The 6,000-nt window shown below is 36.3% G+C and overlaps 1 pseudogene; it reads right to left on the bottom strand.

Annotated features, from left to right (window-relative positions):
* Positions 1–1,832: 1,832 nt before the first annotated feature.
* Positions 1,833–3,350, bottom strand: LOC107542436 (DDB1- and CUL4-associated factor 13-like; annotated as a pseudogene).
* Positions 3,351–6,000: the final 2,650 nt, after the last annotated feature.

Here is a 6,000-nt window from a genome sequence, read left to right as displayed (position 1 = left end):
CAATGTTTGTAGTTTGTTTTTTTTCTTTTTTTTAATCCTCACCAGAGGATATTTTTTTCATTTCTTTTCAGAGAGAGTGGAAGGGGGGGCGGAGAGAGAGAGAGAGAAAACCATCAATGTGAGAGAGACACATTGATTGGTTCCCTCCTGCACACACCCTGACCAGGGCCAGGGACAACCCTGCAACCAAGGTACATGCCCTTGGCTGTAACTGAACCTGGGACCCTTCAGTCCATGGGTCCGTTCTCTAGCCACTAAGCCAAACAGGCTAGGGCTGTTTTGTAGTTTTGAGAGTATAAGTTTTGTACTGGTTTTGTTATATTTACTCCTAAATATTCTATTCTTCCAGCTACCATAAGTGGAATTGTTTTCTTAGTTTTATCTTTGGATTGTTCATGCAAGTATATACAAATACAATTGATTTCTGTATATTTATCTTGTGTGCTGCAATCATGCTGAACTCATTTAGTATGTCTAGTATTTTTTATGGGATTCCTTGTAATTCTCTATATATCAGATCATGTCATCTGAAATTAGAGATAGTATTACTTCTTTCTTTTATTATTTTTTTTTGCTGAGAAAAAAGATGTTTTATTATTGTGACTTGATGAATTATAATTATTATCATTTATGAAAGTTACATAAATGCAGGCTCATCATCTTTAAAGTCTCAAAAAGCCAAATATAAAGCACAGAAAATAGATTCAATTGAAAAATGTACTGACATAATTCTTCTACATGTTATGTGAAATCCTAGGAAGAATCATCGCAATAATTACTCAAAGTAATATTAAAGGTAACACAAGAGAGGTTTGGTCTTAAATGTAAATTTATATGTGTAGTGTCTACAATAATAGATCAGAGAGAAAGTATATTTGCAATTTCTAACAGAAAAAAATAAGTTAGTTTGCAAATACTTCATGTTCTTCAATGAAATAAAGCAGATGAAGGATAAATTGTTGGATAGTCTTATCAACTAGACCACCTTTTAAAGGTAATTTTTCTTTTTTTTTTTTAAATATCTTTATTGATTTCAGAGAGAGGAAAGGAGAGGGAGAGAGAGAGATAGAAACATCAATGATGAGAGAGTCATTGATCGAGCCCGCAACCGGGCATGTGCCCTGACCGGGAATCGAACCCAATCACCTGGATCCTAGGTCGACGCTCAACGACTGAGCCAGGCCCAGCCGGGCCGGTAATTTTTCAGGATAGCTAAGATGTGCAACGATAAAACTGGACACTAGCATAACTGCTGGTTATGCTAGAGCCTGTACAACTGGCCCTTGAACAACTCAGGGATTAGGGGAGCTGACCCCCTGAGCAGTCAAAAATCCACATATAGCCCTGGCTAGTGTGGCTCTGTAGGTTGAGTGTCCTCCTGTGCACCAAAAGGTCGAGGGTTCGATTCCCCATCAGGGCACATACCCAGATTTCAGGTTCCATATCCAGTCAGGTGCATATGGGAGGCAACAAATCAATGTTTCTCTCTCCCTCTCTCCTTCCCTCTCTCTCTATTTCTCTCTCCCTCTCAAATCAATAAAAAGTATTTTTTTTTAAATCCACATATAACTTCAGTGGGTCCTCCGCATTTGAGGATTCCCAACCTCGGATAGAAAATACTGTTTTGGTCCAAGTTTGGCTGAATCCACAGATGCACAACACAGGTATATGAAGAGCCAACTGTGTATTTTTTGAAAAAAATGTGATATGTAAGTGGCTCTGGTCAGTTCAAACCCATATTGTTCAAGGATTAACTGTATTTTTATTTGTAAAGTTTGCAAATCTAAATGTAACAAATAATCACACATCAATATTGGTAGGAATGCCAAATATTATTTCACAACTGCTACTGTGTACTTCTTCTCTGATATGATCAGCACAGACACAGACTTGTTCTTTGAGATGATTCACTCCCTTTGTCAATGAACTTCTTTCACGATGGCCTGTATTTGAGTCTTGCTGTAGATAGATTTTGGTAGATGTTGGTGACGAGCAATACATTTTATATTAAGATGATGTTGAAATTTCTCCTTCAACTTCTGGTTATAATCTTTGGCTGCTTTTTCTCATGATGTAAGCACACTCAATTTTTCATAAGCATGAGCTCTCCATAGACAATTGTTCATTGCATCAGACCCACGCATAATATACTCGCTGTCAAAAGTCCATTTTACACAGATAACATGTTGCATTCTCTTTGTCTGATATACTTCCCTGCTTCTAGTTTTGTCCACAGGAAAGATTTGAATAGATTTATCAAAACTAGTGGACACAAACTCTTTCCCATTGGGGAGTAATCCACATCAAGCACCACAGATACTTGACCCATGTGCACCGTTACAGCAGTGCCCAGTGCACAGATATCAAAGGTATATAAGTTGTAATCTTTGTTTGCTGCAGTAAAAATGAAAACTTCCATAGGGTTCCAACAAATTGTATGTGTTCTCATATCTAAGATGATCTTTTTAAGAGGAATAGCTTGCCTCATATCATATAGTACTATATTCCTGTCAGAAGCACAACTTCTCAGGAGAAATGTCTCAATTGAGTTAAATTTAACACTACTTATACTGTCAAATCCTCAGGTCATTGAACATATAGGACTGGTTCTTTGTTCATCCCAAACGTCTACTCACTATCTACATGTGGCAAAAATAACTTCTTTCCAGTGATGATCAATTCCTGTACACCCTGTCTTTCCTAATATTATATGCAGTGGTTCTTCCTCTTCTCCAAAGCCCGGTCCATCTAATTTCCACTGCTTCACAGTTTTGTCATCACCAACAGTTAAAAAAGAACTCCCACAAAAATGAATACATACTCCTTGTACAAAATCTTCATGTGCTTACATTGTATGGATACAGTTTCTTTTGGTCAAGTTCCAAATTCTAACCTCTCCATTACATGCCCCAGAAAGGACAGTAGCCGGGCTCTTTGGATTCTTTGTCAAGCAATTGCTCCAACTTGGTGACCATCCAGAAAAGCAAGAACTGGTATTTATGCAAATACCCATAAATACTCATTCTAGTTCGGTAGTACTTATTTTTATTTTTTTAAAATATATCTTTATTGATTTCAGAGAGAGGAAAGGAGAGGGAGAGAGAGAGATAGAAACATCAATGATGAGATAGTCATTGATTGAGCTCACAACTCGGGTATGTGCCCTGACTGGGAATCGAACCCTGATCACCTGGATCCTAGGTCAACGCTCAACCCCTGAGCCACGCCCGGCCGGGCTAGTTCAGTAGTATTTAAAGCTCTTATGCATTTTTGTGGGACCTCAAAAGGATGTAAGGTAGGATCATAGTTTCTTGGAAGTCTCTGTAAGTCCAGCTTGGTTTCGTGGACATAGTTGTCTGGGTTCCGGCTCAGCATCTTCACCTTCATCTTGGCTGCCAGTTCTCAATGACTCCATGAGCCTTTCCCTTCTTCCATTCTAATCTAGAGTAGAGGCCTTTAATTTCTTTTTCTTTCTTAATTATCAGGCTAGGGGCTCCAGTACCATGCTAAACAGAAGTAATGAGAGCAGACCCCCTTATCCTGTTCCTCATCTTAAGGGAAAACCATCCAGTAATTCTAGTTATTGCCTTCCCCCCCCCCCCCAATCAATATTATCAAGACCTCTACACTTGGATGGGGGAACTTACAAAATTAAACACATCACTTTTGGATTAGTTCTTTAACGTTCCTTTGTTTTTTTACAATGACGAATGTGGCTAAGTTATGTAAACGATTAATTAGGCTGCCCAATGAAAGTTTTCACTTTGTCTGTGGTATAATTTGCATTAAAATGCTTTATGAAATAAAAAATTCCTACTAGAACTAATTTTTGCATTCACATTCATCAGAGATGTAAGTCTGTAGTTTTCCTTTCTTGCGATAGTTTTGTCTGTTTTTTTGTTTGTTTTTGTATCAGGATAACATTGGCCTTATAAAGTAAATTGGAAAATATTCACCCCTCTTTTATTTTTTGGAAAAGTTTGTGACTAATTTGTAATTGTTATTCTTTAAATGTTTATTAGGATTCAACAGTGAAGCCACTGTGTCTGGGCTTTTCTTTGTAGATATTTTTTAATTACTAATTTAAACTCTTTACTTGTTAGAGTTCCATTCAGGTTCTTTATTTCTTCTTGAGTCAGTTTTCAGTAGCTTTTCAGTATTTCTGGGTATTCACCCAGTTTACCTAATTTGTTGGCATACAGTTATGTATATTACTTACTTTTAGCCCTTTTTATTTCTGTAAGCTTAATGTTAATGTTCCCTCTTTCATTTCTGGTTCTAGTCATTTGAGTCTTTTTTCTTTCTTTGTCAGTCTCACTGAAGGTTTGACAATGTTCTCAATATTTTCAAAGAACAAAATTTGATTTCATTGGTTTTTCTCTATTGTTATTCTACTCTCTATTTCCTTAATTTCTGTGCTAATATTTATTATTTCTATCTTACTGCTTGTTTTGGGTTTAGTTTGCTCTTCTTTTATCAGTTTTTTAAGATGGGGGTTAGATTATTGATTTGAGTTTTCCTTATTTCTTAATATAGGCATTTACAGGGATAAATTCCCCTTTAAGCATTTCTTCAGCTACATCCCATAGGTTTTGGTATATAGTGTCTCAATTTTTACTCAATGCAAAGTATGTCTTTTAATCCCCTTTTTATTTATATTTGAACCCATTGGCTATTTAGGACTGTGGTAATTTATACATATTTGTAATTTTCTTATTTTTTTTCTAGTTATTGATTGCTAATTTCATTCCCTTGTGCTCAGAGGACGCTGAATTTATTGAGGTTTGTTTAATGACCTAGCATATAGTCTACTCTGTAGAATGTTTTATATGCGCTTGAGAAGAATGTATATTGAGTTGTTGAGTGGAGTGTTCTATAATAGTCTGTTATGTTTAGTTGGCATATAGTATTGTTCAAGTCTTCTATTTACTTGTGATGTCCTATTTATTTTATCCATTTTGTTAAGAATACACTTTCATTTTTATCTTCACCCAAGGATATGTTTATTGATGAGAGAGAGAGAGAGAGAGAGAGAGAGAGAGAGAGAGAGAGAGAGAGAGAGAGAGAGAGGGAGAGAAACATTGATGTGGGAAACATTGAGCTGTTGGTTCCATTCTGGAGATCAAACCCGAAACCTAGATATGTGCTCTGACCAGGAATTGAACCCACAGCCTTTGGTATATGGGATGACACTTCAACCACCTGAGCCACCTGGCCAGGGCTATTTTATCCATTATTAAAAGTGGAGTTTTGAGCCCTGGTTGGTGTTCTCAGTGGTTAGAGCATCCGCCCAAGCACTAAAGGGTTGAGTGTTTGATTCTCAGTAAAGGACACTTACCTGGGTTGCCATTCACTCCCCCATCCAGGTCGGGGCATGTGTGGGAGGCAGCCCAGCCAGTCAATGTGTCTCTCTCACATCAATGTTTCTCTCCTCCCCATCCTCCCTCCCTTCCTTTCTCTCTGAAAAGCATGAAAAGCAATGGAAAAAATATCCTCAGATGAGGATTAACAAAAAACCAAACAACAAAAAAGTGGAGTATTAAAGTGTCCATCAACTATTGTTTGTCTATTCCTGCCTTTATTTCTGCAGTTTGTGCTTCATGTGTTTTGGAGTTCTATTATTTCTATTTATAATTGTTATATCTTCCTATGAATTGACCTCTTTATCATTATTAAATTTACCTCTTTATCGCTAACATCATTTTTGTTTTAAAGTCTATTTTGTCTTATATTAGTATAGCTATTTTAACTTTCTTATGAATCCTAAATATATCTTTTTCCATCCATTTACTTTTAGTATATTTATGTCTTTGAATCTAAAGTGTATCTTCTGCGGACAGCTTATGGTTAGATCATTTTTAAAATTCATTTTTCTGATCTCTACCTTTTGACTGAATTGTTTAATCCATTTACATTTAATGTTATTATTGATCTATTATTGATATAATTGGATTTATGTCTATAATATATATGTATGTATATATATTTTTTCTCTCTCTA

Source organism: Miniopterus natalensis, chromosome 1 (assembly GCF_054644295.1).
Source record: "Miniopterus natalensis isolate mMinNat1 chromosome 1, mMinNat1.hap1, whole genome shotgun sequence".
NCBI classification, from domain to species: Eukaryota; Metazoa; Chordata; class Mammalia; order Chiroptera; family Miniopteridae; genus Miniopterus; species Miniopterus natalensis.
The sequence above is the reverse complement of the archived record's forward strand: the minus strand, read 5'-3'. Positions and strand labels throughout refer to the sequence as shown.